The sequence below is a fragment of the Propithecus coquereli genome, unplaced genomic scaffold, assembly GCF_000956105.1.
Source record: "Propithecus coquereli isolate 6110/MARCELLA unplaced genomic scaffold, Pcoq_1.0 Scaffold339, whole genome shotgun sequence".
Classification (NCBI taxonomy): domain Eukaryota; kingdom Metazoa; phylum Chordata; class Mammalia; order Primates; family Indriidae; genus Propithecus; species Propithecus coquereli.
The window spans coordinates 766,904-793,246 of NW_012149052.1; the positions used below are offsets into that span (position 1 = coordinate 766,904).

The 26,343-nt window shown below is 41.7% G+C and overlaps 1 protein-coding gene across 1 annotated transcript in view; it reads left to right on the forward strand.

Moving 5' to 3' along the window:
* Window positions 1–9,254: 9,254 nt before the first annotated feature.
* The window catches only part of GCNT1 (glucosaminyl (N-acetyl) transferase 1, core 2), a 36,541-nt gene continuing 19,452 nt past the window's right edge, over window positions 9,255–26,343 (forward strand). The window contains exon 1 of the mRNA XM_012650658.1: window positions 9,255–9,319. The gene's annotated coding sequence lies outside the window, so the exon portion shown is untranslated. The remainder of the gene's footprint in view (window positions 9,320–26,343) is intronic.

Below are 26,343 nucleotides of genomic sequence, written 5' to 3' on the forward strand. Positions count from 1 at the left end.
ATTATTACATTGTAATATATAATGAAATAATTATACAACTCACCATAGGTTGGGGACCCCTGGTTTATAGCTTCAATTTTTAAATTTCAACTCATCGAATTGAGGTTCACATAAAAGAATTGGCTCTCGTAATTTTCCCACTTTTAAATTTTAATCAGGATTGTGTTTCTGGCAGATGGTTACTTGCTCAGTATGAGGGTTGTGTTTCCAGCAATATTTGTGGAGGAGACCCCAAGATTTCTTTTGCTCTGATGTATAATCTTATGGAGGCCATGGACTAAATTTTGGGTGAGACACCAAGGAAAGGCCAAATGACCATCTGTCTCCAAAGCCTGAGTGGATAAAATATCCAGCCTGTTTCCAATTACCTTTTTCAACCTCAGGTGGTTGTTGTTGGGGTCCTTAAGCCCCTCAAGACCCCTTATAGGGGAAGGATGTATTGTAAGGCCTGAAATTTCATGTGCTGCCTTGACATCTTTTGTTTTCACAGGGCCCCAAAGGACTAACCATGAGTTTCCCTGTTCTTGGTAGATATGTTCCCCACCTAGTGGGAAAGGTTCCACACTTCAGCCAGACCAGCTAAACCCTACTCTATCCTCAATCTAAGGAACTTTACCTCCCTGCCAGCCCACAGAGTTATTTAAACAAGCCAATTACCTCTGGCCATGAAACAAGGGCCACCCCACCCTTGTGCCACTACTATAAAGCCTGCCTCCCACAGACCCCACTAGTTCCTTGTGCTCCCAAATGCAACTCCTGTTGGGCCCTGAATGGCATGCAGTGTCCTCCCCTCTTCCCCAGGCTGTGAGTATGTGACTAAAAAACTGTGTGGCCAATCTCATCTATCCAGCATTGGCTATCACGTGTCCAGGTATCTCATGCTATTTAGTGCAGGGGATCCTGCCTTTGCCAATGGGGTGAAGAGGAGGTGATCAGAACAAAGTGGGGGAATCAATCTTGAGTGACTATGAGTGGAGGGCTGAAGCGGGTAGGAAAAGGTCTGCAGGGATAGAGAGGTGGGGAGGAGAGGGGGTAAAGGAGGATAGATTGAAGAATTCAAGGCAGCTGAAGGGAAGGTTTGAGGTGGTAAAAAGAAGGAAGGATGTGGATGATGGGCAGGGAGAGGTCTTAGATGAGCCAGCTTGAGGAGATCCCAAGTTTCCCAAAGAGGGCTTTGAAATTCTAAATTGCCGTTAGTAAATTTTGCCATCTTTGAAGATAGTAAACTGAATTACTGCCATAATGGCATATGATCAGTGGGAGAAGAGGAGGGAGGGCGCCTGGCAGAGTGAGAGTTACCTGTGGGGTTAACAGATCATCAACCTAAAGACAAAAATTTTGTGTGCAATCTCCAGGTTGGAGAGCCAAGAAAAAACAGAAAAGGCCTTACAGGAAGGTCAAAGAATCTCTTTGCCCAAAAGAATAGAGGTAGCTCCTCACTGTTCTTCAGAAGGCAAGATGTTCAGAGCACTGGTTCAAGATTTGAACTCACCAAAGGACCCTCAAGTCGCCAAACATGGTGTCTGTACCTGAGTGGGGCTGGTGGAGGCCTGTAGGTGAGGTCCAATCTGGAGCAGAGTCACAACACCAGAAAATGGTCAAATAAAAACCAAATGTGGGCCAGGGACAGCAGCTCACGCCTGTAATCCTAGCAATCCAGAATCGCTGGAGCTCAGGTGTTCGAGACCAGCCTGAGCAAGAGCAAGACCTGATCTCTACTAAAAACAGAAAAAAATTAGCGGGGTGTGGTGGTATACACCTGTAGCCCCACCTACTCGGAACCTGAGGCAGGAGAATTGTTTGAGCCCAGGAGTTCGAGGTTGCAGTGAGCTATGATTTAGCCAATGCACTCTAACAAGCGCAACAGAGCAAGACTCTGTCTTAAAAAAAAAAAAAAATGGCATCCTAAGGGAGTAGAAAAATAAAAATATAGGAATTGATACAATTCCTATCAATTTAAAAAATTCTATCAACAATTCCTAAAAAGGGGATATTATCTATAAAACACAGATGAAATAGGATAAAAAAAAATCTGGATTGGGGTAAGGAAAGGCTTTATTCAACAGGATTATTGCAATAGGAGAAGAGAAGGTAGCAGTAAGGGAGGGAGGGTGTTCTAATAGAATGCTTCAAATGTAAGATCTGCAAGCTTTTGGAAGGTCAGGCAGGAAAGGGCTTTTCTTTTATAGGGAGTAGTAAACCATGAGCCAGTAGCAGGGAGTGGGCTGAGCAGGTGGCATGACGAGACAATTGATCAGGAGAGGTTTTCTTTGTGGTCTGCTGGGAAAGGGCTCTTTGGGAGGGGCCATTGAAGGATATATTCCCAATTCCAGTGCTGGTTTAGCCTGAGAGTAGATTAAAGGTCAAAGGCTGGGGAGGAAGGAGGAAAGCCTGATTAAAGTTAAGGCATTTTGTTCAGATTGATCTGTAGGGGCAAATGGTTCTGCTAATCATTTATGAGGTGAAAAATGGGAATTTGCAAGGTCAGTGTCTGACCTTGTCATAGGTAAACAAGGAAGTTACCACGAGGCTTCAGTAAGTCATTTGGCGGCAAGGTGGTTCTGGGTAGTAAGCAATTTCCCAGAAAACAAAAGGGGGAGGGGATCTCTTTAACTTTCACTTTTCCAAGAGCACAAAATATGGTTCAAGTTCAACATTGTCCCCTTATTTGAGTGTACTTACAACTCCAATTTAAATTTTTTAAATTTACATTTAAAAAATGCATTGCTGTTGTATTTATCATTACTATGACAGCTGTGTTTATCAGACACGTCCCCACATCTATAATATTAGGGTAGTTGTTGTTTGTAATCATTAATTTGCTCCTTGTGCTGGTTATTAAGGTACGTCTCAAAGCTCAAACTCATCCTTCATCCTCTGCTCTGTGAGCTGGGGCTCGGACTCAGCAAACCACCAGCAAACCTTATTTCCTATAAGGTTTTGCCAGCAGGGAGTACTTGAGGAGACCGGACGCCCCGAGAGGGACAAGGGACTTGTTCCTTCATAGGTGCTTGTTGTTCCTGTCAATATTACCAAGCAGTCTCCTCTCTCTGGCTGCAGCACTTGGTTCCAGTTTCTAGGTTTTTTTTTTTTTTTTTTTTTTTGAGACAGAGTCTTGCTCTGTTGCCCGGGCTAGAGCGCCATGGTGTCAGCATAGCTCACAGCAACCTCAAACTCCTGGGCTCAAGCGATCCTACTGCCTCAGCCTCCCGAGTAGCTGGGACTACAGGAACGCGCCACCATGCCAGTGTCTAGTTTATAATCCATCCTCTCTGATCCAGCTTCAGTGTTTACCTACAGAAATAACAGCATCAGCTGGCTACCACCCCCTTTTTCTGAGGTCTGAGTCCCAGTACCCCAGGAGCCCTCTCCTAGCTCTTAGGTTTTAATAATCTCAACACTTCCCCTGTCGTCAGCTCTATGAGTGGCAGCTGCTTCCTGCAGCTACTATCTCTTTCTCTTTTATTTTTATTTTTTTAGAGCTGAGTAGAGGTACAGGCTACCACCTTTAACTTCTGGAATCTCGTAATTTTTTGAAGAACCACTTTAAGGTCTGAAGGAAACATTTTAAGTAATACAGACATATAGACAAAATAATTTTTTTTTTTTTTGAGACAGAGTCTCACTCCATTGCCCTGAGTAGAGTGCAGCGGCATCATCCTAGCTCACTGCAACCTCAGATTCCTGGGCTCAAGCTATCCTCCTGCTTCAGCCTCCCGAGCAGCTGGGACTACAGGCACACCCCCATGTCACCTGGCTAATTTTTCTATTTTTAGTAGAGACGGGGGTCTGGCTCTTGCTCAGGCTGGTCTCGAACTCCCGAGCTCAAGCAATCCTCCTGCTTTGGCCTCCCAGAGTACTAGGATTACAAAGGTGTGAGGCACCACAACAAAATAATTTTGAAAAGCTCTAAAATTGCTAGAAATGAGCTAGTACAAAGAATAGTAGCATAGCAGACCAAGAGGGAAGCATGAAAGTAAAACTGGAAGAACTTTTTGGGTGGTATCAATTGGAATTGTTTTCTTTGTGTTTTTTACTTCCTATTCCTTCTCGGAAAATGCCAGAAGTACACTTGGTACCAGGAGAAGAAATTCCTGTTCCTCCTTGTTTTCACACTTGAGATGTTTGTGGATGGTTATTGGATTCCCCCACGGGTCTCTCAAGCTGTGACTTGCGAAGATACAGACATTCAACTCTTTTGAATCTTCCAGACTGCGTGTGTTCTTCCAGGCTCTCACATAGCCACTTGAATCATTTTAGCTCTTCTCTAGAATAATTGTGTTTTATTTTGAGCCAACTGATAATCTTCAGGTACAGAAAACCAGATATTCCAAGGGGAGTCCTGTTGATGATTGAGTTAGTGGTTTCGATTTTGGCTGTTTTGGTGAGGATGACCAACGCACATGAAATATTTAAACAGAATTCCTCCTAAGAGAGGATCCTGGTTCATGTTATCATAACAAGCTTATTTTTTTTCATCTTGTATTTCTTCTCTCCAGTTGCTAAGAGCGATTTGAAAATGATTATTTTCCAATGTTAACTTTTTATGTTCACATTTTCCAAGAACTCTATAAGTAGCTGTCTTTTTTTTTTTTCAGGGTATTACAGGGGTACAAACGTTTTGGTTATATAAATTGCTTTTGTACAGTTTGAATCAAGTTATAGGTGTGCCCATCACCCAGACAGTGTGCATTGTACCCATTACCTGCAGCTACTATCTCTCTATCCCTGAAATGTTTCCATTTTTGCCTTGTCAATCCTCCATTACCTGTTTCAGCAACTCCTTAAATTCTCTGTAAAAGTGCTGTGATTTCTGTTTTCTGATTGAGCCCTAAGTGATATACCCCCCAGCAATCCAGAAATACCTTTTGAACTATGTGTATAGATTTATGAGTGTATGTTATTGCAGTAATTAAAAATAAGTGGATCATAGTTATGGTATATAGGTAGTATCCAACTGACAAGATATATTCTAAAAGTTAATTCATAAATCCATTGTTTGGATTTTGAAATTAATTTATCCTATCAAAATAATATTATACATTAAAGTTTGATGGTCACGTCCGTCTATGCTCATAATGTAATGAAGTATATTATCGTACAAATCTTGTTAGGGAACAGAGTTAGCATTGCTTTTGTAATATATATTCAAAGTTGCAAACTATTGTACCAATAACAAATTTTAACCACACTTAGAAATTAAAAAGTGTATTCTTTTAGGCATATCAAGTATTGATGATTAAAAACAAACTTAAAATATGCTTGATGAAAGCTCAGGAAGAAAAAACTAGTCAACTGAGGATGGAGGAAAATTAATTTCATAATACATTATGAGGGTTTTTGCAACATATTTGCCTTTACAATGACTTTACTTAAGGAATTGAAAAATATTGTTCAGTCCCTTCTTAAATATAGTCATACAGATTAGCGATAGGTGGAGAAAACAAGTTGAAGTTGCTTTTTTTGCATGTTCAGACCAAAATGCATATTCAGAGTATTTTGCAGAAAATATTTTGAGTTCATACTTTTGTTTCCATGATGAAAATACAAACCACAGATTAAAAGGAACTCATGTTCCTCTTGTTCTAGGCCTTATATATAATGCATTAGAAGGAAATTACTTTCCTACATAAAATTAAAGCAAGATGTTCCAAGATTGTTATAGGGGGCAGAATCTCCTTGGGGAAGAGACAAGATTTACCTTCCTCCAGGAATATATCATTAGCACCTATGTCATTGTCAGTACAGGTGCTTCTTTACCTAGTAACACTCTGGCCTGGGGGTGGGGAGAGGTGACAGAGAGTCCAGAGCAATCCTCCCAGAATATTCCGAAGCACAGAAAAGGCCAGGGCTTAACAAAAGGGATTAACGTGGGATTAACACGTGGTTTATGTGACGTGGCTAATTTATGCTCCACATAGTGGGCACTCTTATCCTCTGCTTACTTCTGTGTGGACATTTTCTAGCAGATACCCTCCACCTCCGGGCATCTAAGCTCTTCAAGTCCAAAGCTGTTTCCCTTATTATTTCTGGTTTTAATGACATATATTAATTAGAATTTTTAACTCCCAGTACCTTCATTTCTAGAGAAAACTGGCATTGTGAACTGTTTTATAACAGCATTTTTTTTTTTTTTTTAAAGACAGAGTCTCGCTCTGTTGTGGAGGCTGGAGTGCAGTGGCATCATCACTGTAGCTCGCTGCAACCTCCAACTCCTGGGCTCAAGCAATCCTCCTGCCTCAGCCTCCTGAGTAGCTGGGACTACAGGTGTGTGTCACCATGCCCAGCTAATTTTTAAAATTTTTTGTAGTGATGGGGTTTCGCTATGTTGCCCAAGCTGGTCTTCAACTCCTGGCTTCAAGTGATCCTCCCACCTTGGCCTTCCAAAATGCTGGGATTACAGGTGTGAGCCACTGCACCTGGCCACATATCAGCATTTTGTAGATAAACATCATCACATGATGCAATTTTTTCATGTTTTTCATTGTCAGACCCAAATATATTTAGCTTCCCTATACCATGTAAAACAAGATGCCAAAGAATATATACAGTTGGGTGCTGCATAATGACAATGGACCACATAGACAATGGTGGTCCCCTAACATTATAATGGAGCTGAAAAATTCCTCATGCCTAGTGACATCTTTTTTTTTTTTTTAAAGCCAGTCAAATTTAGCAGTGGGGAGTTGAATACCAACTTTAGTGACACTAATGTTAATAAGTTCTGATAACCCACTACCATTGGACCAGCCCCTAGTGACATCTTAACATCTTAACAAGGCATTACTCACGTTTGCGATGATACTGGTGTAAATAAACATATTGTGCTGCCAGTCATATAAAAGCATAGCACGTACAATTACTGTACCATCTAGAATGTCCACATAATGACAAAATCACCTAATGATGCATTTCTCAGAGTGTATTCTTGTTAAGTGACACCTGACTGTACATTAAACTTATGCTCTGCAATTAATGGTTTCAGTATTTTAACTTACTTAGAAATGACTCAGGCATTTAATGAATATCTATTACTTAATTTAACATAACTTTATGATTTCAAGTTACAAAAAACATTTTGAAATATTAAGTAGACATTTTATAAAATATAACTATATTTGAAAAGTTCATTTGTAAATTTTTATTCTATTTACATTTACTTAATTCACTTGTTTTTAACAATTATGCTTGAATTGCTCATGAAAAATTTCATGAGACATTAAACAAAACTAGCCATTGAAGGAGTTCCCCAAAATCATTTACTGTCCCCTAAATTGTCTCTCCCCTATGAACAAGGTACACAAGCTCCCTAAATCTTTTTGTTTGTTTGTTTGTTTGTTTGTTTGTTTGTTTGTTTTTAACAGGAGAGGGAATATTCATTTTTCTTTCCGGTGATGCCTGGTGCACACAATAAATCTCTGTACCTTTTCTCCTGTTAATCTACCTGCTGTCAGTTTATTTCACAGACTTAGTAATTGGACTCTAAGAGGGTAGAGGGAAGTCTTCCCTCCCCTACACTATTATGCTATGTAACTTTATTTTTGTTGACAAATCAGACAAGTATTAAACATATCCCATTCTAATGGCCTAAGTAGGTTTTTCTTTTTTGTTTTTTTTTAAAACAATGTAAAGACGAATAAGACCCTGTTTTACAGTAGCTAAAAATTCAACAGAGGAAAGACAAAGACACAATGTTCCTCTTGCTACAAAGCAGACTGCTAATTTTCATCATTGACACAAAGCTATATGCTATAAGGGCAGGAAAGAGGCTTTTTTCCTGCTTTCCATGGCACTGTGGATTGTTCCACCGTTTAACTTGACTTTAGTTTCTACGTGGAAATACACATGAATGTAATGAGATTTTAAATGCTAAATTTAGTAAGCAAGGCTTATCAGGGAAACAAAACCACCTACATGGGCATCTTTAAACTTTGCATGACATAAAGAACGCAGGCATTTAATTTTTGTAGTTTTCTATAACATATTTTCAGGTTTAAAATCAGAGACGGCAGTATTTCTGGCATTTCCTGTTTTCAAAGAAGGGGGCATAAAATTTTTAGGAAGACCCCGCCCGCGCACAGCCCTTATGCCCTTCCGAGAACGAAGCGCGAGAGCGAACCGGAGCAAGAGGAGCGCGGAAGCGCCGGGATGCCAGCGCGCCTCCCAGTCCGCGGTCAGGCCCAGAGGGCGCCCTCACCTCGGCGGGAGCCGCCCGACCGCCGCAAGTCCCCTGCCCCGCGCCCGCGCAGGTGGGCGAGGCGGGGTCGTGGGCGGGGCCGCCAGGGCGGGCCGGGGGCGGGGCCCGCGGGGGCGAGGGCTGGAGGCGCGGCTCCGGGGCGCCGCGGGCTCAGCGCGGCGGGTGCGCGGCGAGCGAGGAGCGGCACCGCGCAGACCGGCCCTCTCCCGCGCCTCCCGGCCGGACTCCAGGTAACCAACTCCCACTCGGCCGCCCGGCGGCGGAAAGGGCTGGGAAGGACGGGTGGGAGGGAGCCGGCTCTCAGCCAGGCCCCCGCCGCCCGGGCAGGGTGGGCTCCGCCGGGGAAGAGGAAGCGGAGCGGGGCCGGAGAGCGCGGACGCGCGGTCGAGTGCGCCCGGGACGGATGGAGCGGCGCGTCCTGCGTCGACCCTCTTTTTCCATCCGCTAGTGGGTCCTGGGCTAGGATGCTGGTGCCCGGTGTTACCTGGAGGTCACTTTCTGGTCTCTTTCTCGCTGGTCCCCGTCGTGTGTAGGAGCTTAGAAATCCGATGTGTTGGCTGCGGGCGTTGATGGGCAGGGAGCGACAGTTACTGCCATCCCTTGGATGCCAGAGGCTTTAACTTCACTAAATCCTAACCGCAGCCTTGCGAAGAGGCATGCTTACCCCTGTTTTACTAGTAAAGAAGCCGACGCTAGGATAGCAAATGACTCAGCCTGGGGCAAATGATTAAAAAGAGAGGCGCTCACGTGGGGGCTCTAAGCACTTTCCCTTCCTGCTTTCCTTCTTCCCCCACCGGTCTAGGAAACTCGCTGCAGGTTCTGTTACCAAAACTGGTGATTCGTCTTAAACGCGTTCTACTCCCCTCCTAGATTTCTTTTTTGGTTTGGTTTAGTTTTTTTAGTACTCAATCCCTGAGTCAAATTCTTCTAATTTTTGGTTATTAGCTTTTCTAAGTGGAAAAAGTTCTTTCTCATCCCTCGCTCCTTTTCTCCTTGCAGAGCTTTCTCTTGATGCAGAACAAAACACAGGCACCCTTGCCGGTTACACTTCTTTTCCCATCTTCCAAAGTGGATGAGATCGCCTGCAGATCCCGGCGGCGCAGTACAGGTCGCCCAGGGGAGGTAAGTTCTGTAGTCACCTGGCATTTTATAGATGGATATAAACGTTGCTTGTACACCCTTTGCCTTGTTATTTCTTTCTACAGCGAATCATCTTTTTACAAATAATGGGGCAAGAGGCAAATTGGGAAGCTATATGGTGTTTAGAGAAAGCAATTGGTGCCTTGAGATGAGAAGGCAGCCACGGCTTTTTGTGGCCTGAATTTGGTGAGTGGGAGGTGAGAGACTGGTCTGGGACTTGTCTCTTCCTTTGGCATACTGCCCCCCTTTCAGATCTGTTCTGAAAGGCAGGTTTGTTTTATAGAGGCGAGGAGGAGGGGTTAATGGTTTTTAAAGATCAGTGTAAATTACCTGCTAGGAGCTTAGGCAGTTCCAGACAGGCCCCCCTGCTGGAGGATTTGGTAACAGATTTCAGTTCTGGCAGGAAGGAAAACTCGACTGTGTGGATATCTGCTTTTTCTTAACAGATTTTTTTCAGACCCTCAAAATGGTAGTTTTGGGAAACTTTGATTTCTTAGAAATGGCTAACTCCTTTATTTTTAAATACAATATACCATACTGTGAATTTACTTTTGAAAAGTGTTTTGTGGGTAGATGAAAGAGGTTGATATTTTTTCCATCTCATGGTGAGGGTTTGAAGGTTGCTGCCACCTCCCCTGCACATCCTTCAGTTAGCCTCCGCACAGAATTTGCACTGGAATTCCTTCTTCATTAATTATAGTTCATCCTTGATTAAGTGTAGCAGTACTTTGACTCAAAAGTTGGTCCTTTTCCATTTGTAATTTAGCTGCTTAGCACTAAGAAAAATGTTTTCCCCTAAAACTGGGATCACAAAATAAACTCTATCTACAAGGATCGAACAGGTAATACACAAGAGTGCTTGGTTGGGGCCTCGTGACCTATGAAGAACCTGCTAACTCTGAGTGGGTATTGTCCACCCCCACTCAGTAAATATGCAGGAATTCTGGTCTATTGTGGCCAGATTTTCTCTTCCTTTTCTCTTTATTTTTTCCCATGAGTAGCTGAAATCTTTTTTACTTTTTAAAAAAATGTAAAACCTAGGCCCAGGCAGGAGGATCTCTTGAGGCCAGGAGTTGGAGACCAGCCTGGGCAACATAGTGAGACCTTGTCCCTACAAAAAAATCAGAAAAACTGGCCAGGTGTGCTGGCATGTGCCTATAGTCCTAGCTAGTTGGGAGGCTGAGGCAGGAGGATTGCTTGAGCCCAGGAGTTCAAGGCTGCAGTGAGCTATGATTGTGCCACTGTACTCCAGCCTTGGTGACAGAGCAAGAACCCATCTCTAAGAAAAAATAAAAAATAAATAAAAATTTGAAACCCGATTTTAAGTATTGGTTCATTTTTTTTTTTCTTTTTTAAAACAACGAAGAATCGAATTTGATTCATTCATCACCATCCCTTTGCAAATCTCTGTCCTGGAAACAGCTAGCTATACTGGCGATTACATTCTCAGTTGAGTGGAAAATTCTGAACTATGATGCACATGTTGTACATTTTTCATGAAATGAGGTGGTAGGAGGCAAAAATTAATACTACTGGAAGTGATCTGTTCTGATTGTCAAATTCTGTTTTCTGTGAAGTGTGTAGTATTTCAGCTGCATGGAGTAGTTTTACGGGGCCAGGCAAGGGCTTTTGTCACTATTTTTAATATTCATTCTGATGGGAAATGTATACACGGTTCCATGTCAGGTTGTCAAATGCCTAACTCCCTGTCTTAAAAAGAGAGTTCCCAAATGACTGTTTATATAAATCAGGTGTGTTTTTTGTGGAGCCTGTTTGTATTTTTGGCTTTGGCATAAGAGGCATGGCTTAGTGTTGTCCTGTTTCCTATCTCAGGTAAATGCCCTGTATGTTTAGACCAGTGCTTCTCAACTTTGGCATTTTTGACATTTTTGGCCAGATAATTTTTTGTTGTGGAGGACTGTCCTGTGCGTTGTAAGATGTTTAGCAGCATCCCTGGCCTCTACCCACAAGATACCAGTAGCACTTCCCTCCGGTTATAACAACCCACAGTATCTCCAGATATTGGCCAAATATTCCCTGGGGAAGAAAATCACCCCTGATTGAGGAAGAAAACGAGACAGTGTTTAAAATGCTCTCGACGTTCATGCACTGAACTACAGGCTAAACATAATTAACTTCAAGCTTTGAATGAATAGAGAAGCTATTTCTAAATTTAAACATCTGACATCTGAAAACATCTTTATTATAAAGATTACTAAACACATGTTCTATGTGAATGGCCAATGTGTCCTGTAGGTATCATCTCCAAAGAAATTTCAAGTGTTCAATCCATTTGTTAAATTTCGTAAAGTTTAAAATGTTAGAAACTAAAAGGAAATTCTATAGTAGTTCTCATTTTTCTCTTTTCGGTATACTTGATGTCTTTCAATCTTTTTTAAGGTGACTGTACTTGTGTATTTGGAAAAATTGACACAATCTCTAATATTAGAACCCCAAACAAAAAGTTCTAAGCAAAAATCTTAATACTGAAACTCCTTATGCATAAATAATATTCAGAGAAGAATTTAGGTTTAGGAAAAATTAAACTCTTTTCTGCTAACGGCAATAAAACTAAAACTGCCATGTGTTTCTGTAGTCTGAGAATTCCAGACTTTATGAAAGGGAGCTCTACATAATATATAACTCATATCAGAAGAAAAAAGGTTTCGGAATTGTAACCCTCTTTATTAGGCCTTAAATAAGCTCAGGGAGGTTCAAAACACATCTCTGATGATAAAAGACGCATCCTTAGGTACAGACTGGCTGTCTATTGGCCCCTTCCAGAAATCAAACTAATTTGTAAAACTGGCTACATAATTTGTGGAGCCTCTTGTTTAAAAATTTAAGAATTTCAAGATGGTGACTGTAGAGCATTAATTAAACCAAGCACAGGGCCCAGTGTGACTGCATAGGTTACCAAGGCCATGAAACTGGCCTTGGTAAAACTCTTTATTCAAAGCTAAGAGGAGGGTTATAGTCACAAGTGCGAATCCATAAAATGAAATATTGCTGTTGTCACCAAGCACCTGAAGTTTCTGCTTCATTGATTATGCCTTTGTTTCCATACAAGAGTCTGCATGTATTTGGTAATCAGTACAATAAAGTTACTAAGAAATCCTCCCATGATTAATTTTTCTTTTGCCAAAGTGGGTGTCTGGGTCCTGAACGACCTATTTATTCAGGCATTCGTTGAATGACTATTACTGAGCATCTGTTAGATGCCAGGAATTGCTAGCTCTGCGGCTACAGCTGTGAACAAGAAGGAGCATTCCCTGCCTTTATGAGCCATCTAATCTTGTAGCTAGAGGGGGAGACAGGTAAACAGTCACACAGGCTGTCGCAATCCTAAGTGGTACTTCAGGAAAGGACAGCATCAGGAGAGCATGTGAACTGGGGACCTAACTTGGTTTAGGGGAAGGCAATTGTTCGGGGAAGGTCTCCCTAAAAAATGATATTTAAAATGAGGCCTGAAAAATAAGTAGGAAGTATCCAGGTGAATTAGGGGATAAGCTTCCAGGCTGAAAGGGTTGAGACCAAGGGGGAAATGTGACTGGGGGTGAGACCTCTTGGGTCATTTTTAGGATTTTGAACTTTAATGTAAAGATAGTGGAAACCCACTAAAGGGTTTTAAATAGGAGATGAGATGATTTGACTTGAGTTTTTCTAAAAAAAAAAAAGAATGAAATGGGGTCTCACTATGTTGTCCAGGCTGGAGCCATTCATAAATGTGCATGGAACATACTGCACTATAGCCTCGAACTCCTGGGCTTAAGAGATCCTCCTTCTTCAGCCTCCTGAATAGCTGGGACTGCAGGCATGTGCCACTGCACCCAGCTAGAAGTAGTTTTATTTCAAACCTAGCAAGTCCTGGCTCTTTTATGTTTTCTCTAAATTCTGCTTAAAAATTGAACATGCGTCTTTAGTTCATCTCCTTCCTCTCATGTTTTCTCCAAGACAGAGAGGAGGCAGGTAGCACCTTCCACATTCTTCCCAGAAATCTGCTTAGGCAGATCCCTAATATGGTGAGATAATCTGTAGATTTTCCACGTTATGGCCCCACAGTCCTCCGGTTCATAACCCATGTGCCTTTTCTCCAATTTCCAATGAGATTTTTTTTTTGATATGCAGTGTCACTATGTTGCTCAGGCTGAAGTGCAGTGGCTTTTCACAGACACAATCATAGCTCGCGGCAACCTCAAGCTCATGCAGCCTCGAGCTCCTAGGCCCAAGTGATCCTCCCACCTCAGCTTGCTCAGTTGGGACTGCAGGTGGGCACCACCACTGATTTGAGGTTTTAAAATGATCGCAGCTGTTGTCGTGTAGCAAATGGCTTGGAAGGGTAGATCTTGCTGGCACATTTGGTACCTTTGTGCAGACCAGAAAAGGGCTTCCATTCTGGGTGGATCACTTAGAAAAGATGTAGAACCTTGTTTCGGTTGGACCAGGGCAAAAGGCTTCAGCCCCCTCAGCCAGTCACTTTGTGCAGGGACAGGCTGTGCAGTCACCCGTGGCCACCCTAGGGAGGGGGAGAATGGGTGTGAGCTAACAGTGCTTTTGCAGCCACTCAGGGATGGTGCATTGGCACTGCATAAAATTTAATGGCAGAGATTGAGTTTGTAGTTAAAGTCAGTAAGAAGGTGGTGATTATTTGGATATGGTCGATGCAGAGGGAGGTGACAAAGATGATTCAAAAGTTTCTGGCTTAAACTGGGTAGGATGGGATGGTGAAACCATTGGGGGATTTGAGAGCACCAGAGGGAGAGCGGGTTGGCGTGAGGGTGGGGTGGGGGAGATAATTCTCTTTTTGGTGTGTTTTGCTTGCAAGACATCCAAAGGGAGACAAAGAGTAGGCAGTTGGAATGGATGAAAGAGATTTAGGGTGGAAATACATGTTCAGGAGCCATTGCATATGAATAATTGTTTCACAACAAAAGATCATCAAGGAGGGTAAAGAATGAGAAGAGACGGGCTGGCCTGCAGAGCTTGACCATTGTGTTCAGTAGAGGAGGAGAAACCTGTTAAAGCAGCTGAGAAGCCTAATGTACATGCAGGGTAGGGATGAAATGTGGGGTCTGTGGTTTTCTTTTCATTCGTTTTGTTTTTTTAAATTGAGATGGGAGAAGCTTAAACGTGCTCTCATGCTGCTGGGAATTTTCCGGTAGAGAGGGAGGGGCTAAGGATGCAGGAGAGTGAAATAAACGATAGGACCTGTTTTCAGAGCAGGTAAGAACACAGGTGGAAGGTTTGACCTTTGATGGAAGGAGGGAGGGAGAGGATGGATAAAGATGCTCTAGGTTTGGGGATTAGAATTGTGAGGACTTCTCTTTCCTCTGATGGAGGTGACAGACCATTGACCCAGTTTGATGTGTGTGTGTATGTGAAGTCAGATATTTATTCAACCAGTATTTATTGAGCATTTTCTAGTGCCAGACTTCACGATTGACTCCTTGGAAAGTATTATGAATGATGTTGATTGCCATGAAGCTTGGCCCTATAAACCTGAAATAGCCCCGCACCACCGTTGCTACGGATTGCTTCCCACCTTTGCTCTTTGCTTGGTGACTAATGTCAGTAACGCTCAGCTGAGAGCTTAGTTCTCTGGTAGGCATCAGAGCCACTAGGCATGAGGATCCTGGAGGGGAAGGGCCGTTTCAGGCCCCCTCTCCACCATGCAGGTTCATGTCCGGGGTAATGGTTTTCAACGTTGGCTATGCATTAGGAACACCTGGGAAACTTAAAAAATTTCTGATGGCTAGGTCAAACTCTAAACCAATTCTGTCAAATCACTGGTAGGGAGACTTCAGTTACTGGTATTTTTGGAAAGCTCCCTGGTGGTTCCAATGTATAAACAAGATTGGGAGCCACTCACCTACAGAGTGAGCATGAGACCAATTGAAGCCACTCTGCTATGTTGAGCTCCAGACCCTGTTGCCTGGAGTTTACTGTGTTTCTTAATTGTGTGGAACAGAAAATGAGGCTAAGACCAATTGGGTGGGACAGAAACTGAGGCAGAGACAGCAAGTGAGGTTGAGATCATAGTGACACCCATAACAGGATGCGAATAACAGTCCTTTGGGGTGTTGAAGGCAGGCATAGGAACTTCCATTTATAATTTTATAAGCATTTAAGAAAGAAATCAAATTGTCTTAATATTTAAAGTCAGGATTGCCAGTGGTGCCTCCTTCAGTTTTGTGTCCTGTGTGGTTTCCGACGATGGAGGAGGCAGGGATTCCTTAGTCAGGTGGAGCCTGCACACCTGGCCGTTAAGCATACTATGAGATATTGCACACTACGAGCTACAGGGTATCATTGGGTTGTTTAATTTTATAAACACAAAGACCTTAAATCAGAACATCTCTCAACTGCTGGACCTAGACTTACCTCTGAGTGGGCTATCGGTGTACGGAGATACTGCTCCTCTCTCAGCCCTCTCCCTTCAGCCAAATGAACTGAAATTCAGCAGTTACCTTTTGGGGTATATGCCATGGCCTGAGAAAGAATCACTGCTTCTTGTTCCCACATACCTAACAGTGGTTGAGTTTACAGGTGTCTGCATTTTTTTTAGCAAAAAGACAGGGTTTCAAATTTCCTGCTCTTTTCCAATTTTGGGGACAAGGGAAAATCCAAAGTAAATGTGAGGCCTGACAGTGAGTGGGGAGAGCGATTACTTTTCAGAAGGAATTTCTGCTACTTAGAGGCATTGGGGAAACAGTTGTTTGGAAATGTTTTGATTGTCATGTAAACATGTTGCCAAAAAATATTGTCCATTTGTGACTTATCAAAACTCTCAAAAAAATGTTTAAAAGTAGGAATCAGAATTGTCTGGCTACTTTTAAAATCTCTTAAATGAGAGTTTTTTATCTTTATTAATGAGTTTTTAATAGAGTTGTTAAATTTATTTGGCACCTGCTAACCAATTTGATTAGTTCTTACAATTGATTGAAACTCTCCAGCTAAATTTCAGCAAAAACTGTATGATTGGTAGGAAAACTAAGTGTCAAGATTTAGGTAACAAAGCCAAGAGTCCACTGTGTAATTAAACTAATACGTTTTTATCGTATCTTTCTTCCATCTTTTTGTATTATAATGTACACAATTTACTAGTACAGTACTACATATATGCAATTTTAAGTAAATATATTCAGGGTACTTAAAGTTTTTACTCTTATGGTTTGTACTAAGAAATTTTGCAAGCTTATTAAGAAAAACTTTGAGTCAAAATCATGTGTGCGTATATGACTAAGTCAAATGTAAATGTAACTATATACATATGTAATGTATATAATGTAAATGTGTACATAAATTTATGTATACTTGTAATATATGTACATAAATGCAAATATATACATATGTTTATTTATAAATAAGACAATTTGAGAACTTGCTTGCTGTAAATTTTAAAATAGACTCTTCCTTGTGATGCACTCCTGTAGTTCATGCAGTGGAAAAGAAAATTGCTACTAGAGTAAAAATAAAGAGTGATGAATACAGTGTAGGTGAGTATTGTTTTCTTGAAATATGTACATTTTATCACCCATAATGTATACATGTATCAAAACACGACCTTGTACCCCATAAATATACATAATTATTTGTCAATTAAAAATTTAAAAAGCCCAACTTCCTTTAAACAAGCCACTTAAACATGTAACTTGTAGAAATCTTGTGGTTAACTTCTCTGCTCTTGGACAGGTAAATGCTTTAAGTTATTTAAACATTGGTGACATGGTTTTTTATTCTTTCATCCACTGGCCACCTCAGTGCTGTTGCCCTCAAAGCTTTTCTTGGGAACCGGCCTAAGCCAGTTTGTTTTTTCTGTTAGTAAACAGATAGAGATTGGTGACGGCTATAGTTCTCCGGACAGCTGTACTAGCAGGTGAAGGTTAAAAAGCAAGTCTCAGATTAACTCTGCCCAATCTAGGGCCTCTGACTGCACCTCCTGTGAAAATTCACTCAGGGCGCACATATCCACATTCTAGCAGCAGGATTCAGCAGTCTGTTGGGGTCAGGTAATCAAGAATTTTCTGGAATCAGCTGGACACAGGAATGCACCCAGGGCAGTGTCCCAGGCTGTGGGGCTTGCCAGGCTTGTTTGTCCTTTTCATGTAAATGCAGGACTTGCTCCTAAAATGTCCTAAATCTGTCCACATGGATGGAGTGCCCAGATCCCATCACTGTCCACACTTTTCTCACATCTGTTATGCTAACCAGCAAGGTCATTGAATTCACCAGGGAAGATCCAGTTCCCATACTCCTTGTGCTAATTAACAAAACCTCTGGTTTGTAATTGAAAAGCCTGAAACACTTGTAGTATCTGCCGCTAGAGGATGTGTTCCTGCCTGGGACACTCAACCTCCACAGCCCCCCCCAGGGTAGAGAGAGATGAAAACTCCCACCTGTATATCTTACTGGCTATGTGGAAGTGTTTTTAAATAAATGATAGACAGCCTAACCATTTTGTTGTTGATTACCTTTTGTCAGAAAACTTGTGGGTTTCCTGAAAATACAAGATATGGCTATAAAAATACAGGATTTTTAAAACCACATACCAGTGTAAATGAGTACGTTTGAAGTAAACATCTGCCTCTCCCATGTAAACAAACCCAGGAGAAAATATTCAGCCACTAGTAACAGATATTTCTGACTATTCTGAGGAATGTCCTCTGTACTAAATTGGGCCCATTAGGAAAGGGACCAATTTTTGATGGAGTATGTCAGAAGTCGGCATTAACGAGGTGGATTAATCAGGCTCAGTAATGTCATTTTGGGGTCAAAAATAAATATAAATATCTTTTGAAAATAGATTGCATTTCTTGTTTTACTTATCAAGAGATTTTTTTTTTCTTTGTGGTTATAAAATTTGATCTGTATTGAAAGAGGAAATGAAAAAAGAGAAACAATGTTTTGTGCTGATCACAAAGGAAAGTCAGATTTCTCTTCTAGGGTTCTGTGGGTGGCCCTCCTTCCCAAAAAAGTAGAATTGAGTCAAGGAAAAATGCAGTAGGGTGTGAAAAGACACATACCAATGAGGGTAAAGTTCCCAGCTCTGGTTAGTCTCAGCTTTCAATTCGCTCTTGACCCCTAGAAAAGCCACATATGCCCCTGGGCCTCAGTGTTTTCTTGAGTTAAAGAGGAGGGTAAAACTTGGGATTAGATGGATTTTTGTCTTATGAACTGGTGATGTGCTACTCTAAGAAGTCTTCTTGGTTGAATAAGTTTGAGAAATACTGGATACCATTATTACCGAAAGTTCAGCACTTATTCCCGAGGCTGCATCAGAAGAATGAGGACAAGTATGGTTTGAGGAGAAGGAAAGGGAAGTTTACTAATTTGCCGGCAAATGAGGAAAAGGCAGACTCATGTCTTAAAGTACCATTTTCCTAACTCTAAGCAGAAATACAGAGTTTTTAAAGGGAGGGTTTTCAGCTTCAGGCTATTGCTGTTCAGCTATAGTTGATGGTTCTGATCCAGCTCATCTCTGGTGAAGTCAATCTCTTGACCTCTGCCTGGACAATTCCATTGAGCCATCTCCTGTGGTACAAAGAACAAAGGTCACTCCCCTGCCCCTGTGAGTACTGGCCTTGAACAGGAATGCAGGTTTTAATTCCCAAAAAGAGTGGGGGAGGTTTTAAAGAGACCGTTCATAAAACATTTTTATCCTTTTTCAGGCTGTTCCCTCTGTTACACATTCCCCACTGTCAATTTTATCCTTCCATATCTACGGGAGGAGGGGTGATGTCATTGATCTACTTCCTGCTTAATTGGGGTGATCTTTTAGATGGAAGGTTTATGGCTTATTTATGCCATTGGAAAGCTTTGGCAGTAGATTTACAAAAATAAAGAATACAACAGATTACCAGGTGAAAAGGGGCATAAACAACAACCCTAACTGTGAAGATTGACAAGGCAAAGTGGAGGAGGATACCCGGTAAGAGAGATTTTACCCTGCTTGGTATCTGAGACACCAGTAGGACTGTGGGTCCTTCCTGTCACCTTGCACATAATGTCTAATACAGGGCTGGATAAGAAAGAACCATGGGGCCTCTCAATATGGAGTTATTTGTCATGCCCTGTAGATGATCTGAGAGACCAACTTCTGCAAATTCAGAAATCACATACAGGAATACTTGCACTGAACGAGGTGCAGGATGACAAACCAGCCATGAGACAGATCAGCAGAAGAGGAAATAGCCCTGGGAAATCCTCACTAAGGAGTTGTTCTATAGACAGAACAAATAATCAAAGAAAGGTTAGTGAAAATATCAACATTTCTATTTTTCCTTCTTAAACAGATACTTTAGATCACCTGATGGCTGGCCCATCCATCATTGGGTCATCTTCTTCCATGGGACACCTTGTTACTTGGGTATGATGGACCCAAGGTTTTTATTCCCGACAATTTCAATCAGGTGTGAGTTGTTAGAGGCACTTCATAGGGTCCCTTCTACTTCTCTGCCAGTTGTTGTTTGAGTCCTTGTTCTTTCCAGGCTTAAGCAACAAGTCTCCTGGTTTAAAGGGATGGAGGTGCCTCCAATGGAGGCAAGGACCTGAAAGAGGCAAACTCTATGTATAATGGTTAGTATCTGACCCACTCATTTGACATACTGCTTTACTCTGCTTTCTGTTACTTATGGTCATATACCATACTTACCTCAGGGTGCTAAGAAGGCCTCTCATAAACTGTTTCATAGGGGCTTAACTTAAGTTTGCTTCTAGGGGCTACCTTTATCCAGAGGAGGGCAAACAGCAACACCTTCTCCCTCTTTAGATGGGCTTCATGCAATTTCCATTCTAGGTGTATAATGATATCAATCTGGGGTGACTTTTTCCACCGTTTCCATGGGCATTCAAGCCCCCTATCTGATAACTGCCATAAATTGCCCTGCCATGGCTATGGGTGCCCTCTGGCCACATTGAGTTCCCCGCCAGGTCTTAGAAGGAGAGACCATTCCCACCCCGAGTCATAACCTAGTGGGCATGGGACTGAAGAATTAGTTCTAGTTCCCTCCCCCTGTCCCTCTCATGGTGCCAAGATGGTGGCAGTGGCAGTGGCTGGCATTTGCCCCAGGCCAGGCTTTGTGCAGGGCCCACTTCCCAGCCTGGCTGCAGGCCTCTGGTAGGGGATCCATCAGTGTGAGCTCGAGTGGCCAAGCCTGCAGTGCCTTCCTGTGGATCACCCCAGCTGTGGCAGGCATTACAGCCGACCCTGCCATGGTGTGTGTGCGTGTGCCGGTCCCCCCTTCCACCAGGTCTGTTCCCGGGGCTGCAGCCCCACATGGTACCTCACCTTGACTGGCGGCCAGCAGCTGACCCAGAACTGGTACAGACCAGGGGAATCCAACTGCACTAAAACGATGCATTGCAAAGGCCCTTGGTGGTTGGAGCAGCAGGGATGCCAGCAGATCCAACCCAGTTAATCTCTCCCCAGTTCTGTCACCTGGCCTTTCAGCCTCTTTATTAATGCAATTGCATGAAAGATTGTACATGTGGGATTTCATCCCATTTACCTGACTTTGACAAGATATTTCCAGTTATGAGATAGTACAGTAATTTAAGGTTTCGTTCAACAGCCACTTCTCACACTCCAGCACGTACATGGGATTACAGTGACACCATTCTCTTTCAGACATTGACTTATAGCTGTAAGTTGGCTATTCAGCCAAGATTCTCCCCAAGGGGCTTTCAGATGGAATAAAAATGGAGCTTCCTGTGTTGATAGTTAGCAACAACAAACACAACATGACAAGTAATGCCAAGGCCTTACCAAACAAATGGGAACTGGACAGATGAGAACCAGATTCTCTCAAACGAGAACCAACATCTCCCAGTCCAAAAGGGAATGAATTCCTCAGGTTCCCTAGTTGAAACAAAACTCACAAACAACAACCACAGACAATACAGGAAATCCCCAACACCAAAAATCTCAAATGCTAAGGCCTACCAAACAAGTAGGAACCATCCAAAGGAGAATAAATTCTTTCAGACGAGAACCAACATCTCTCATCCCCCTGCACCCCCGTTCCTGAGTTCCACTCAACCTCCTGACTTCACCCCCAAACAGTGCCTACAAACAAATGCCCTGCCACAGGGCTGGAAGGTTTTCGGACCCTCCCAAATGGGTGGAATTGAGGGCCTCAGTGTGCATGCCAGGGAACTTACCCAGACAAATGGCCAAGGTATCCATACACTTCCCAAATCCATTTCCTGTTCCTCAACAAAGTTAAAGCTTGTTGGAGCTGCATCTAATTCAGAGAAGAGAAAGATGGATGTTCCCTGGAGCTAATCAGTCTCTGGCAGCTGCTGGGAAGGTCCCTCATTTTTTTACTCAAAAAGGTGATGTTTCTACCTATGGCTTGACCTGGGGCTGCTCCCTGCCTCTTCCAGCATTCTTGGGGTGCTGTTCCACCAGGTACTTATGGGCCAACATGGGGACGTCAAATTCTGTTACCAAAAGTTCAGCACTTGTCCCCTAATCTACATCAGAAGAACAAGGACAAGTGGTTTGAGAAGAAGGAAAAGGAGATTTATTAATTTGCCAACAATTGAGGAAAAGGCAGACTTGCATATTAAAGTACCATTTTCCTAAGTATGAGCAGAAATACAGAGCTTTTAACGGGAGGGTTTTCAGCTTCACACTATTGCTGTTTAACTATAGTTGACAGCGAAGACATCTCATCTCCAGCGAAGACAATCTTTTGACCTCCATCTGGACAATTCCGTTGAGCCATCTCTTATGATACAAAGAACAAAGGACACTTCCCTGCCCCTGTGATTACTGGCCTTGGGTAGGGATGCAGGTTTTAATTCCCAAAAGAGTGGGGGAGGTTTTAAAGAGACAGCTTGTAAAACATTTTTATTGTTTTTCAGGCTGTTCCCTCTGTTACACCATGTCTCTGCCTTTAAATATTTACAATGGACATTACTGTCTTAAGGGCTAAGAAATAAGCCCAGCAGTATAGAATCCTGTATAACTTTCTTATGCCTACATTTGTCTTAATTTATTGGACCACGGAATCGACTCCCACCTGGAAGACCTAGTAATTGCTCCCCAGAGCTGGGGTTTCTAGCAAGACTAGATGTTCTCTGAAGTTCCTTCCAGCTCTGCAATGGACACGTTGTTCCAAGAATAGTTTTTAACTATATCGACTAAGCCTGTAATTTCCCCCAGAAGGCCCAGCAAATAACCATTGTGTGAATTCCTTGAGAGCAGGGAGTATGTATTATTCATGTTTCTCCCCAGAACTTAGGAGTCTGTTTTGTATAATAGATGCTCAGTATGGAATTAAATTGAGCGTATTGAAGTATTTGTTAGTTAACTTGAAATATGGTTTCTCGTTTTGTAGACTGAAAAAGTTGCCTTTAGATAAGAATTAAAGATTTGCACAAAGGTCAGACGAGAAAATGTAAACAGTAGTAATAAATTGGTAATGTTAAGGGCTCATTGTATGTCAAATGCAATGTAAGCATGTTAGAGGTTGGCTCACTTATTCATTATAAAAATCCTTAGGTATATATGATCATGTTCCCAGTTGTTTAATATTTATTATTATTGTTAACCAATGAAGAAGCTGCATCTTGGAGAGGTTAAGGATTTACTGAAGTTTGAGTTGGTGAAAGATAGTTCCCAGGTTTCCTACGGGGGCAGTCTGGCTTCAGAGCTAAAATCATTGCTACTACACTCTCTTACCTCTCTCACATTTAAACAAACCCAAGAGAAAATATTCAGCCACTAGTGATCAAAGAAATAACAAAATGAAACCTTAAGGATTCATTTTATAGTTGCAGTATTGATAAAAATAATTATACAGCATAGTCATATGTGATACATAATTAAAATAATTGTATAGTAAATGTAGAGAAAATGGTACTCAGATATTATTGGTGACAGTATAAGTTAACTATGGTCCATTTGGAAGCCAATCAAGAGGTGTAGAAATTTCTAAGTGTTGACCTAAAAACTCCACTCCTGGGAATTCCAAGGAAAACCTTTAAAAGCTAAGGAAAAGCAAGTATACATAAAAGCAAGTATACAAAGCTATTCATAGCTCATGTTTATAACAGTATAATTTGGAAATACCCTTAATACCCAACCATAAGACATGAACTCATTGTGGCAAAAATAATGAAGATTCTTTGATAGCCAGTAATTAAAACAGTAGAAAATTGAATCCCTGCTGCTCTTATATCTGAGCAAAAATGTAAGTTAGTGCACAAAGACAAGTACCAGAAGATAACATGAAAAGTGAACACACGTGATGTGTAAGTGAAGTGAGATTGTAAATGGCTTTTTGTTTTGGGGAAATTATCTTAACTGTAATCCTTTGCAAATATATGTAACTGGAATTTATGTTGGAGGATGGACGCCATTTTATCTCAGTTTGCAATTTTTTTAAGAAAATTACCGAAGCGAACATTAAAAATTCAAGCATTACAAAAGTCTTTAAATAAACACCCTTGCCCCGGAAAAAAGAAGATGCTCACTGAATAGTTTTGGGTGTGTGCTTCTCACACTTTTTTCTAGTGCATATTTATATTTTTTAATGGGCTTATTTTGTACGCACTGAGGTACGACTCAACTCCGAATACCACATCATCCCACAAACCTCTTTTCGTGTCATCTCATTGAGCATTACTTCAGTCTTGGCTTCAGTGATGATTTAAAATTCAATAACTACACCTAAATGTAATTTACTTGAAATGAAAACAGTAGATAAAGTTTGCCATGCGGGTTTATGAAACTGTTTCAAAGGCACATTCATAGCTTAGATCACAAATAGTTCCCTGAGGGTTGAAGAGGTCACTCTGATGTGTCTTTGGGCTGAAACCTTCAAAAGGAGAATTTGTAATATTCGCACCCACAGGGAGATTTGGGAGATTCGGGGGCTCTTTGAAAGGTTAGGAGGCAGGGCAAGGTGTAATTAGAAGCTGTTAATAACTGGATCTAGTGTTGTTCTTGGCCAGAGAGTGGGGCTCTCCTCTGTTCTCTGTGCTCCCAGGGAAGTGAGCCTGGGTTGAGCCCCGGCCTCACCTCTTACTGCTGGTAAACTGGAGTAAATGCCCATATTCAAAGCAGCTAAAGCCTCAGTTTCCTTAACTGTTAAGTGAGAATAAAAATAGCTACTTACAGGGTGCTTGTGAGAGTGAAAGAAGAAAATGTATGTAAAATGCTTGGCAAAGTACTTGCTAACTATTAATGGTAACAGTTTCCTCGATTCTGAGCTAACTGTGAAAGCACCATCCATTTGGTATCATCTTTAAAGGATGTAAAAAAAAAAAGAAACACCACCACAGTAATGACACATTTTGGCAGTGCATCCGATTCATATCAATTTTTAAAAAATGTTAGTATGAGGGGGAAAAGAGCTCTCAAGACTCGAGGAACTACAGTATGTGTTAGAATGTGAGTCTCCCTTCATCACGCATCTGCTAACATCAGCAAAGTGATTTACCAGTCGGCAACTGGCGACCCCTAGCCAAATCCGGCCACTCCTTTGTGCAGATGAGGAGACCAGAGTCCAGAAAGGTTTAAGGACGATCCCAAAGGACACCATCCAGTGCAGTTCGAGGACAGTTGTTTTGGGTTTCTTTATAGTTATTCATTCTGTAAGACCCAGCACTGAGTGCTTTGAATTCATGTTACCTCCCTGACATGCTGTAATTTAAAACTTTTAAATACTATACTTTCATTTCCTTTTCTGGAAATGACTATGAACTAGAAGGCACATTTAACAAAAAGCATCCAAGATGCTGCCCTCCATTTTGAGGGGGAAGAAAGTAGATAGTTGGGCTTTTTTCTTTTTCTTTCTTTCTTTCTTTTTTTTTTTTTTTTGTCCTAACAGATCGAATAAGCCTGTGTTAGGCCCAGGGAGCAGTGCGAATTGATGAAGGTAGAAAAGAAGCCTAAGACTGGACCCAGGTCACTAGGAGCTCACCAAAGCCCGTGTATGGATAGGTTTACAGAGACAGGGTCATGTGGGATTCAGTGCTGAAAGGAGAAATGGTGACAGCTCCTGTTTATTGAGCATCTGGTGGGTACCAGTCCCTGTGCTCAGTGCTCTACAGGTTATTTAATCATCGCCAACAAATGAGATGGGTATTATGATCTCCATTTTTCAGATGAAGAAATTAAGGTATAGAGAGGTTAAGCAACTTTCCGAAACCATTATATTTACTTCTGTTCGACTTCATACTTCTGATTTGCTCTGTGGCCTCCAATAGTGAATGACATTGGATTTCAAAGAGGGGCCATTGTGGTTAGGGAAAGAGACCACGTGGTAGAGGCTGAGCTGGATTTTGAACATTTTAGAAGAAATTAGGTAGAGCATTTCGCATTCTTGCTGTAGTTAGCCTTCTATTTTGTCATTTGGACTGAGAATACTTACTCTGACAATCACATTTAGCAAACTGAAAATCCACAATTTGGGGCCTCCCTCTAAAAATGAGAAATCTAGAATTTTTTTTAACCCACTGTTGAGTTGTACAAGGAATCTAGAATTTTGGAATTAGAATTTCTGAGACTTAGGAAGCATTTAGGAGATTAGAGTATTTACAATTTGGATTGTTCAGAAAGCCCAGGACTAGAGGCCTGTGTGACAAATGGGATGGGTTGCAGTTTCATCCAGCTTGGGGCTGGAAAACCAGGGCCACTGTAAGATGTCTCTGCTAAAAAATTGTTCTTGACATTGGCCTAGCCAGACAAGTAACCTCTGGGCCCTAGTTTTCTCATGTTTAAAATCGAGTAGACATTTCCATGCAAAATAAATAAATAAATAAAAATAAAAAAATAATAAAATTGAGTAGACAAAATTAACTTTAACTTTCCAATCTAAAATTCTGTTTCCATTTAACTGTCATGTTGTATTCAGTATTATAAACTACCTAGTTTTAGATTTAAAAAAAGAAGGAAAAAAGTACATTACTCTTCAGTCTGGAATTTTGTTTTTTGTTTTGTTTTGTTTGGGTTTTTATGTAGAGATGAGATCTCACGATGTTTCCCAGGATGGTCT